Below are 12537 nucleotides of genomic sequence, written 5' to 3' on the forward strand. Positions count from 1 at the left end.
TCTATTTGCTAGATGGGATGCTGCCCAATTCATGAATCATTTAATAAAGCCAATTAGATCTTCAAATTTACTTGGTTGAATTTTGTTGTTTAACAAAGGGAATATTCTCAACTGGATAAAAGGTATCTATAAAAAGCCCAAGGCTAACAATATATTAAATGGTGAAAGATGGAAAGTTTTCCTTCTACTATCAGAGTCAAGACAATGACACTCACTCTTGCCATTTCTATTCAGCTTTGTACTAGAAGTTCTCAGCAGGGAAATGAGCCAAGAAAAAGAAATAAAAGGCATCCAAATTGGAAAGTAAAAAGTTAAACTATCTTTATTTGTAAATGACATGATCTTATATAAAGAAAATCTAGGGTGCCTGGGTGGCTCAGTCAGTTAAGTATCTCCCTTTGGCTCAGGTCATGATCCCAGTTTCCTGGGATGGAGTCGTGCATCAGGTTCCCTGCTCAGCAGTGAGTCTGCTTCTCCCTCTCCCTCTTCCTCTCTCCCCTACCCCCGGGCTCTTGCTCTCTCTGTCTCGCTCACTTTCTCTCTCTCAAGTAATAAATATAATCTTTGAAAAAAAAATCTTAAAGAGTCCACTAAAAAGAAATTAGAGATAATAATAAAAAGTTGTTACACATAATGGGTAAATACACATAGTTGCAGTATGTAAGACCAACATACAAAAGTCAGCTTTATTTCTATACATTAACAATTAACAATTTGAAAATGAAATTAAGAAAAATATTCCACTTAAAATAACATCAAGAAGAATACAATACTTAAGAATAAATTTACAATGAGGATGTAAGACTAGTATACTGAAAAGCACAAAATATTGTCGAAAGAAATGAAGGAATTAAATAAATGGAAGGACATCCCATATTCATGGATTAGAAGACAATATTGTTAAAATGGTAATATACTCCAAAACTGATTTGCAGATTCAATGCAATCTCTACCAAAATTTCAACTGTTTTTTTTTTTAATCCCCAGAAATGGACAAGCTGATTCTAAAGTTTGAGTGGAATTACCAGGGATTCTGAATAGCCAAAATAATCTTTAAAAAGAAGAACAATGTTGGAGGACACATACTTCGAAAACTTACCACAAAGCTGCAATAATCGGAACAGTGTGGTCCTGGCATAAGGTAAACATATAGATCAATAGAATAAAATTGGGAGTCCACAAATAAAGCCATACATCTATGGTCAGTTGACTTTCAACAAGAGTGAAAGAAAAGTCTATGAAGAAAGAATAGCCTTTTTAATAAATGTTGCTGAGACAACTGATATTCACATGGAAAAGAATGAAGTTGGACCCTCACACCATAAGCAAAAATAAAGATCTAAATCTAATAGCTAAAACTCTTAAACTCTTTTTTTTAAAGATTTTATTTATTTGACAGAGAGATAGAGATAGCAACAGCAGGAACTCAAACAGGGGGAGTGGGAGAGGGAGAAGGAGGCTTCCAGCTGAGCAGGGAGCCCAATGCGGGGCTCGATCCCAGGACCCCGGGATCATGACCTGAACCGAAGGCAGTCGCTTAACCGACTGAGCCACCCAGGCACCCCTAGAACTCTTAAGCTCTTAAAGAACAGAAGTTAACATTCATGGCAATGGATTTAACAAAGGATTCTTAGATAACACACTAAAAGCACAGTCAACTAAAGAAAAATAGATAAAATGAATTTCATCAAAATCAAACATTTTGCATATTAAAGGATGTTTATCAAGAGAATGAAAAGGCAATCCACAGAACGGGAGAAAATATTTGCAAGTATTATATTTGATAATGATGTGGTATTCAGAATATATAAAGAACACTTCCAATTCAACAATAAAGGCCAGTCACAGAGGGACAAATACTACATGAATCTACTCACATGAGTTTCCTAAAATAGTCAAACCCATACAAGCAGAAATTAGAATAGTGATTACCAGGGGCTGGGGTAGAGAGGAATTGAGGGAGAAATGGATAACTATTTTTCAATTTTTACAGCAATACCTTGTTTTATTGTACTTTGTAGATATTGTGCTTTTACAAATTGAAGATTTGTGGCAACACTGCATAGAGCAAGTTTATCATTTCCATTTATCATTTCCAAGTTTATCATTTCCATTTTCCAACAGCATTTGCTCACTTCAGGTCTCTGTATCACACTTGATAATTTTCACAATATTTCAAATTTCTTCCTTATTTTTATATTTGTTGTGGTGATCTGTGATCAGTGATTACAATTCACTGAAAGCTCAGATGATAGCATTTTTAGCAATAGTTTTTAATTAAGATATTACAATGTCTTTTAAACATAATGCCATTGTACCCTTAATAGACTATAGCATAGTGTAAACATAACTTTTATATGCATTGAAAAAGCAAAAAAATTCATTTGACTTACTTTATTTTGATATTCGCTTTATTGCAGGGGTCTGGAACCAAATCTACAATGTCTCCAAGGTATGCCTGTGAAAGGTTTCAGTTGTGTGAGATAAATTAGTTCCAGAGATCTGTACAGCACAGTCCTACAGTCAACAATACTGTATTGTACACTTAAGATTTATTAAGAGGGTGGATATCATGTTAAGTATTCTTGTGATAACCCCCCAAACCCCCAAAACCCCAAAGGGACACTTTTGGAGGTGATGTGTCTATTACCTTGATTGTGGTGATGGTGTCATGGGTGTATGTGTATGCCAAAACTCATCAAATTGTAAACATTAAATATCTGTGGGTTTTGTATATCAGTTATACCTCAGTCCTCAATAAAAGTGTTTTTAAAAGACAAATATACCATTTAAAAATGAGCAGAGGACTTGAATAGACATTTCTCCCAAAAAAATATACAAATTGCCAAAAAACACATAAAAAGATTCTCAGCAGCATTTGTCACTGGGGAAAATCAAATAATCAAAACCACAATGAGATCCCACTTCACACCCATTAAAATGGCTACAACAGTTAAAAACAAAAAGTAACAAGTACTGGTGAGGATGTAGAGAAGTTGGAATTCTCCTACATTGCCAGTGTGAATGTAATATGGTGAAGTAGTCTGTAAATTTTGGAATTGCCTCAAAAAGTTAACCATAGGATTACCATAAGACTGAGAAATTCCACCCTTAGGTATATACCCAAGAGAATTAAAAACAGGAGTTCAAACAAAAAGTTGTACACAAATGTTCAGAGCAGCATTATTTGTAATAGCCAAGCAGTAAAAATAGCCAACTGATAGATAAACAAAACATGGCATATTCATATAGTAGAATATTATTTAACCATATAAAGGAATGAAGTACTGATAGATACCACAGCATGGGTCAACCTTGGAAATATTATGCTAAGTGAGAGAATCTAGAACATCAAAAGATACATAATTTATGATTTCATTTCTATGAAATGGCCATAAGAGGCAAATTCATAGATATTGAATACAGATTAGTGGTTATAAGGAGCTGAGGGGAGGGGAAGAATGGGGAGTGACTGTCGAATGAGTATGGGTTATTTTTTCTGGGTGATGTAAATACTCTTGAATTGGATGGCAATGATGGTTGCACAACTAAAATCCACTAACCTTGCCCTTTAAAATGATTAAAACCGTTGATTTAAGTGAGGTGAATTTTACCTCAATAAAGAGAGCGAGCGAGAGAGAGAATGTTAAAGACCAATTTCACATATCTTGGGTGTCTCTCATTTAAAAAATACTGTGAGAATAACAAGCATCAAACATGTTGAGATTATTTGGCAAGATGCTGCACCAGCACATGGTCTTTGATGAAGAGAAACTGGAGTAAAATTTGACATGTCATGTGCTGCACTAAGCCATACAGGTAAATTTGGAAGGTGGCATCACCATGATGAAATTATGGTTCATCATTATTAAGAATATCTTTAAATGGCAGGAAATACAGGATAATATTACAAACAAGTTTAGATTTTAAAATGCTGATATTGAAAAATTGAAAATGTGGATTTATATATAAAAAGAGCGAACATAAAATTAGGATGATTAATCTTTACCGGACCCATTGACAGCATCTCTGTATACTTACAATATGACTGTCCTCCCAAAAATGGAATCATTATAAATTTTGTAGAAAAGTAAGTACATGTAATAAGAGGTAAATCTATACTTTACCACCTAGAGATAGAAATAAAATAACTCTCTGACCCTTTCTTTAGAGTTTGAACAAATCTTAATCTCTCTCTCTCTCTGTCTCTTTCTTTCACTCTTACTTCACTCATGTCAAATGCTTTATTTTGACAGAGGCCATGTAGTATATATTAGGTAAAATTTGTTCGCAACCAGAACTATTGCAGTTACATTTTATAATATTAATTTCATTATATGTGTCATTAAAATACATTTAACTATGTACTAATTAAAGACCCCAGCTATGTTGCAAGATGCCAGCTGGAGCCACTCTGGATCATAATACAAAATAAAATGATTAGATAGCTCAAAATTTTCGTTCAGTGGACACTTAAAAATGTTATGGAATGACATTCAAATTGGTTATGAACATTTCTCCACAACCAAAAACCAAATATAGTCCCAATGACAAAGTAAAAGGCCCCCAATCAGGTCTGTGGCCAACACCAGCCATATTTCTTGCTCATTTCAGAGTATAACCACATAGAACATTTAGAAAAATCACTGTGCCTTAGCATACAAAAATGAAGGGATTTTTTTTATTAGATCATCAGTTTATTATAAAAGGATTTAACTCAGGAACAGCCAGATGGAGGAGATGCACAGGGAGAGATATATGGGCCAGGGCACAGTTTCCACACTGCCTTTGAGGTTTCCACTATCCCCAGTTTTGCATATGTTTGCCAACCTGGAAGTTTGGGAATTTTTAATATATGGCATCAGTATATTCAGTGGAGTCCAGCTTAAAAAATTAAACCTAATATGTATCTTCATGTAAATGGAATGGTTTCTGTTATTTACATATGCTTCGTTGACCTTAGTAGGTGTTAATATGAGATTAGTGCAAAGCCAGAACCTATTTAACTCAAAATATGAACCGAGGGGCACCTAGGTGGCTCAGTCAATTAAGCACCCAACTCTTGATTTCGGCTCAGGTCACGATCTCAAGGTGGCGAAATGTCCCACATCAGGCTCTGCGCTGGGCGTGGAGCCTGCTTAAGATTCTCTTTCTCCCTCTCCTTCTGCTCCTTCCCATGCTCACGCTCTCTCCCTCTCTCAAATAAATATATAAATAAATAAAAATCTTAGAAGAAAATATGAACCCAAACCTTAGGCATAGAATCACCTAAGAATGCCTGTTAGAATGGAATTTGAGGCTTTACCCAAAATGGCCTAAATTAGAATTCTTGGGCTTATTTATTACCTGGTAATCTCCTCTTTAACAAACTTATCAGTGCATTACTTCGCATATTCTTTTTTTTTTTAAGATTTTATTCATTTATTTACTTGAGAGAGAGAGAGAATGTGAGCAGTGGGAGGAGCAGAGGGGTAGGGAAGGGAAGGAATCTCAAGCAAACTCCAAGCTGAGCAAGGTGTCTCGTGTGGGGCTCCATCTCTTGACCCTGAGATCAGGACCCAAGCTGAAACCAAGAGTCTGATGTTTAACTGACTGCGCCACCCAGGCACCCCTACTTTGCATATTCAACCTTGAGAACCACTTTTGCCCCAGATGTGGCAGTATTCATTCTGTCTCTCATTCTATCTCTCTCTCTCTCCCCTCCACCTCTTTCTCTGTCTCCCAGCACCCCCTCCTTATTCTCAGTCAGCCACTAAAATATTACCAGTGGTTTTGCTGCTGATAATATATCTTAACCTATGGTCATGTTTCAAAATTCATGGCAGTATCTGGGGGGAAAAATCATGACAGAAGGGGAAATATTATTTTTTCTTATCAGAATAATTGTAGAAGAATGAGTTTAAATGTTCCCTTAAAATAAGGGGCTCATTGATATTCTTATTAAATGAAGTCAGACCACACAGTTCTCAAGGAGAAGAAGGGTTGCTTGAAGCCACTAGTCTAATTCCCTAAAGGTCACAGGGGATAAAACACTACAGAGGTATCCTTTTTTGCAGAGATTTTTTGGACTGGAATCTATTTTTGCTTAGAAACAGCCAGGATTAGAGCTGTATGCCAAGATATGACTGCTTAGAAGGAATAACTGTAATGATTAAAAACTCAGGAATTCTTGGTCACAAGTGTGTTCTCAGGAGCCAAGCACTATCCACATCTAGGAAACCTACTGTTGCTACATCATTTTCTCACAGGGTCTCGCTTGCCCTAAATACACAGTGGTGTAATTGTTTTAGCTGCACTTCCAGTTTGGAAGGCCAAGTGATGCTCTCCAACTTTATATCCCTATGCCTTCTGATTTCCCCCTCCGACTCTTCCTTCTGAGAAAAAGACTTTCATTTCCCTTTTGAAGTATAAGATATTTATCATCCACTTTTCTAGTATATTTTCAGTATCCTCTGTTTCAACATAATAAAATCTTCCAATATGAGGAACTATGCAAGGTCCTTAGGGTCTAGAAAAATGAGTAAGCTTATCCCTGTCCCCAAGCATCTCTATCAGAAAAAGAAAAACCCAGTATAAATTATTCACCTGGAAAATATGATATAGAGAAAATATAATGAGTGCTAAAATGGAGGGGACAAAGAACGTGAGAATCAGAGGAAAGCTGCCTGGGATTTTGACATGTGCAGATTACATAGAAATCATTTGAGGTAGAAAAGTCAATATAAGCAAAGAGCAGGAGGTGAGTAAACTTGCATCATATTTAAGTGGCAGCTCAGAATACAGATTAGGATATTTCATAAATACGGGAAGTAGTGAAAGATTAGATTTTAAATATTATGGAGATTATGGAAATCACTGAGGAGTACTTTCTTTTTCAACTACTTATTAGGAAGGCACAGGATCAGTCGCATTTTAGAGTAACTAGTCCACTGGCTATATGAAGGAGGAATTAGATGGGGGCGGTGTAGTAAGCAGAGCAACAACTATTGAATAAGTGAACATAAAGTGATGTGGGGCCATGGTGGCATTGGAGATGGAGAACAGAGAACAAATGTGGGTGTGGTTTTAAGTCCAGATCTGTGGAGCATCACCACTGATTGAATGCAGAATATGAAGGATAGTCAAAGATATTTTTAAGATATCTGAACTGAGTCCCTGTAAAGAGTGAAAGAAAGGAATTGACTTGGTGGTTAAGATAATGAGCTCCATTTTGACCATGTTAAATTGGAGATGGAGCCATGTGGGAACATTCTGAAAAGTGGGAATGAGGTTGAAGTTATTGAGATGGGTTTGGGAGTCATTTGATGAAGGCCAAGGAAAGACTCTTGGATGAATATACAGAGTGAGAAGTTGGAGAGGATAATTCCATAAAGGAGCAAAAAAAAAAAAAAAGGATGAAGTGGTAAAATTAGGCTCTTATAGAAGATAAATGAAGAGATAATGTGTCCAAAAAAGAAAACGACAGGCTGAGGAAGTGACTATTAAAAACAATTGCATCAAAAATCCTGATCTCAGGTTTATTTTGAGTAACACTTCAAATTGTGGAGATGGATACAAAATGCCTTAATCTATAGTCTCTGCTGTCTGCAATCCAGTCAAGGACCTAACTATACACGGTAAACAGCTAAGTGATCTATTAGGGCTATAGATTTGTTAAGTCTCTAAAGCAAGTGGCAGGAATGGAAAACACTAAAGAAATCTAGAGAATAGAGATGGTCAACGGGGATGCGAAAGCTTAGAGAAAATCTCTTAAGCAAAAGTGTTGGGGAGTAGATCCAAAAAAAAAAAAAAAGAAGAAGAAGAAAAAGATAGCTTGGAGTGTTAAACAGTAACTCCTAGACCTACAGTTATTTTAAGCACACTGTTTATTTCCATACAAGGAAAACGAATTGTTAAAATGTCAGCCTCAAATAGTCATGGGAGATGGATGAGGTGGGGACTGCATAACATCAGCATTTGATCTGGCAGAACTGAGAACTGACTGAAATGTCTTTGGCCTGAGCCTTCTGTGAACTCACCCAAGAGCACAAGGTACCATACAGTCAATCACAGTTTGGAGAAATTTATTTCCCTAACCACAGATGGTTGTGTGGTGCCATGCTAAAAACACAAAAGCAAAAACCCTAGTCTGTGTTTGAAAATTCATAACATGTGACGATTTGTTTTAAATGTGGTGAAAGTAAAAAACTATTTTCCATTTAATAAATAGACACCTGCTCATGTGAATAAGGGGCCTCTGTAATGCTTGCCAGTGCTTGCTATTAAATACTCATCCTTCTGTTCCCAGTAGCTCATTGCATTGTGTATGCATTAACACTTTTAGCATTAACTCTACAGTTAAGATTTTTCACTGATTAACATTTTCTCACACGTTAGTGGCAGTTTCTTTTTCAATAGGTCATGGCTGTCATGATAGTGTCTTCTATGTGATTCCTTGGGACCCTTTGCTTCAATTGCTACATTGGATTGCTAATGGAAATTTTGTCATCATGGAATCACCTAGTGGTTCTGAGAGCAACAACAGATCATTTTGTAACCTTAAGTAGAATTTCTAACAGAACTAAATACTTCTACTCGGCTACAGTCTTAGCAAAATCTGGCAATTGGGGCATTTTGAACTGTCTGTTCAAAGAACTACTGCTCTACAGAATAAAGTATTACCATTTACCTTATGCCTATTTAGACACTTTTAATGGCATAATAACTGTAGTTCTTATGAATGAAAGATGCTGCTGTTTTGCCTTTTTTTTTTTTTTGAGAGAAGCACAGACTTCAGCATATTTGGTAACATTTCTGTTTAATTTTATGTACCATCTAAAGATGCCCTTCACTTTCTGAATGAAATTTAAGAGCTGATTTTGTAATAGTTTGCTAAGGTAAAGAATATTCAATAAATGCTTGGGACATTGGATGGCCTTTTAGTAATTTTATGTATTCTTAAAGTTAATGTGAGGTGCTCAAGTCTTAAATCTGTATGCACTGAGTTATTTCAGTGTGTCTAATTTTCAGTTTCATTGAATCAGCAAGGAATCATTATTTACAAAGAGGTGTGTGTTTCTTTCAGATGCTACAAATTATTTCTTTAAATTTCAGCATTAAATATGTATCATTGATGTTGCAAAACTGAAATGCACATGGACATTAGAAATAGGATCATCTGATATTGTTACATTATGTTCCCATTTGTATTTCAGTAGCGGGACCATCAGTCAATAGGTAGATGCTGTGATTAGTGTGAAGCTCAGCACCAAATTCAGAGAAGTGCCAAGGAAACAAAATGAATGTCAAAACAGAAAGGCAAACCATCTCCAGTGGAATGGTGACATGGTGCCGTAAGCCCTGATGAACAAGGCAGTAATCATGTGTCCTGTAAAATGGACCACTTGCCAGACACCATTCTCTTATATTCATACCTACCCATTAGCACCAAGTAGAATGAATCAAGGACTCTTAACTATGACTCCATCTGCCTGAATCAATAAACACTAAAAATTTTTAAATAAATGTGAGGGCAGGAGATATATGGGAAATCTATACCTTCCCCTTAATTTTACTAGGAACCTAAAACTGCTCTAAAAAATAAAGTTTTTAAAATAGATGAGAGCTTCTACTATTATTTAAAACCATCATCAGCATTATTTCTTAAGATTAAATGCCCAATATTAAATTTTGCCAGTAATTGCAGCTTACACCTTAACTCCTCCCCGAGGGACAGAGTAGGGAAAAGACATTTCAGTATAATGGGATGCTTTTGGACGGTTTTGTTTGGGCACCCAAAGGTCAAGAACCAAGGAATTGTGCCATATATCCCAAAGGTATACAAAGATTGTAGCTGATGAGTGGGGGTGACTGTTTGCTTGGGGAGTTATCCGTGTGCTGTTGTTTATGCCCATCTCCCACAGGGGGAGAGAGAGGGTGCATCCATCTCACCTTAAGCTAAGTGAGAGAAGGGGCTTTGAGAGACCATATAGGGAACCTTACCTGTGACAGTCCCCAGAACCTGAGGATCATAAATACTGGGATTAGAAAAAAATAGCTAGAAGGTCTGAAAGGATTTAGTAAAAGGAAAGAAGGAAGATTGCTTTGAGAGGCAACAACATTCCAGCAATGGCAGGGCCAGGATGCCTGAGTGGGTTCTCAGATGTGGAAAATGTCGGAGAAAACTGGTGTCATGCTAGTTCGGATCCCTCCCAAGAGAACTGCCTGGAGAAGCAAGGGGTCCCCGATGTAAAGTCAGTATATCATAAACCTCCCAATATGCAGGGGCTATGGGTTGAAGGGCTAAGAGATCAGGTGGAGAAAAGGCACTGTCCATACTTTGAAAAATATAACTGGAAGTTTCTAATGGGTGTATCTGAGGAATCCACAAAACTCCCATAGGAAAGCAAACTTAACACTGCAAAACAGCCATTGTGGATAACCCTGGGATTCTCTCTAGACTACTCAAGAAATAGAGTTTTGTTTTTTTATTTTTTGCTTTCATTTTGGTTTAGGTTTCTTTTCTTTCTTTTTTTTTTTTTTTAAAAGATTTTATTTACTTATTCATGAGAGGCAGAGGGAGAAGCAGGTTCCCAAGGAGCAGGGAGCCTGATGCGGGACTCGATCCCGGGACCCTGGGATCATGACCTGAGCCGAAGGCAGATGCTTAATGACTGAGCCACCCAGGCGCCCTTCTCTTTCTTTATTCTTCTGACTCTAGAGACCTAGAGTCAGTTACTCTAGCAGGGGTGTGGTTGAGATGGGGTGGGGTGAACGGGGAAATAAAAGGGTAGTGAAAGATAAAGGGGACATCCTGCTAGATTGCAGGCTTTAAGGATCTAGGCAGAACTGAGCAGGAGGAGGAAAAATATTTCCATAGGATAAGATCATCGTTTATGTGTTTATCACACTAGAGTGGACATTTAATTGCTGAAGTGGTATTTTCCAGGAATTGAAAGTACTTGAAAGACATTCTATTACTTAGGAGTTACCAAAAACTTTTGTGGGACTTTCTGAAGTTTTACCACAAGATAGAGAGAACCAGTACACAGAGTGGGTTTGAAAGGGCAGTGAAGCCTCTTTTCTCGGGTACTAGAAGGAGGCAGTCCTCTTTTCGTGCCTAGCGCAGCCATGGCTGGCTTGTGGTCCCAAGAAGCATCTGAAGCGTGTAGCAGCTCCAAAGTATTGGATCAGTGGATAAACTGACCGGTGTGTTTGCTCCTCGCCCATCTGCTGGTCCCCATAAGCTGAGAGAATGTCTCCCTCTCATCATTTTCCCAAGGAACAGACTTACGTATGCCCTCACAGGAGATGAAGTCAAGAAGATCTGTATGCAGCATTTTATTACGGTTGATGGCAAGGTCCGAACTGATATAACCTACCCTGCTGGTTTTATGGATGTCATCAGCATTGACAAGACCAGGGAGAATTTCCGTCTGATCTATGACACCAAGGGTTGCTTTGCTGTTCATCGGATTATACCCGAGGAGGCCAAGTATAAGTTGTGCAAAGTGCGAAAGATCTTTATGGGGACAAAAGGAATCCCTCATCTGGTGACTCATGATGCACGCACCGTCCGCCGTCCTGATTCCCCTCATCGAGGTGAAGGACACCATTCAGATTGATTTGGAGACTGGAAAGATGACTGATTTCATCAAGTTTGATACTGGTAATCTGTGTATGGTGACTGGGGGTGCTAACCTGGGAAGAACTGGTGTTATTGCCAACAGAGAGAGACACCCTGGTTCGTTTGATGTGGTTCACATGAAAGATGCCAATGGCAACAGCTTTGCCACCTGATTCTCCAACATTTTTGTTATTGGCAAAGGCAACAAACCGTGGATTTCTCTTCCCTGTTGAAAGGGTATCCGCCTCACCATTGCTGAATAGAGAGACAAGAGACTGGCGGCCAAACAAAACAGCAGGTAAAATGGTCCCTAGGTGACGTGATTGGAAGTCTTTATACTTAATTAAAGGTCATACAGCACGATAAAAAAAAAAAGGCAGTGGAAAAAAAGTGTTTTCTGATTTTACTCTGATGAGTATAACCCATTCAATATAACTCATGATGATATGACCATGACGATTTAGAAAGATTAGCGGAGACATCACTGACTAATATTGCCTACCTCATTTTTGACTCAGGTGAATTCTGACCCATCCTGAATTTTCTAGTTTTTAAATTCTAAAAACCTGGGGCGCCTGGGTGGCTCAGTCGTTAAGCGTCTGCCTTCGGCTCAGGTCATGATCCCAGGGTACTGGGATCGAGCCCCACATCAGTCTCCCTGCTCCTCAGAAAGCCTGCTTCTCCCTCTCCCACTCCCCCTGCTTGCTTTCCCTCTCTCACTGTCTCTCTCTGACAAATAAATAAATAAAATCTTAAGAAAAAAATAAAAAATAAATTCTAAAAACTTATTTACAAATGATACAACACACTACTCAAGTAGCAGCACTGGTCATTGTGCTGCAAGCAAGTCTTTTTAGTCATTAATAGGGGAAAAGAGAGCCCTTTCTTTACTTCAGAAATAATAGCAATATAATTCAATTCCGTTAATATTT

General features: G+C 37.7%; 1 pseudogene; it reads left to right on the forward strand.

Moving 5' to 3' along the window:
* Positions 1-11778, forward strand: part of LOC114216758 (small ribosomal subunit protein eS4, X isoform-like) — a 62194-nt pseudogene extending 50416 nt beyond the window's left edge.
* The last annotated feature ends 759 nt before the right edge of the window (positions 11779-12537 follow it).

The sequence above is a fragment of the Eumetopias jubatus genome, unplaced genomic scaffold, assembly GCF_037043125.1.
Source record: "Eumetopias jubatus isolate StellerSeaLion01/CBP00866 unplaced genomic scaffold, mEumJub1_p1.0 scaffold_11, whole genome shotgun sequence".
In the NCBI taxonomy this organism is placed as follows: Eukaryota; Metazoa; Chordata; class Mammalia; order Carnivora; family Otariidae; genus Eumetopias; species Eumetopias jubatus.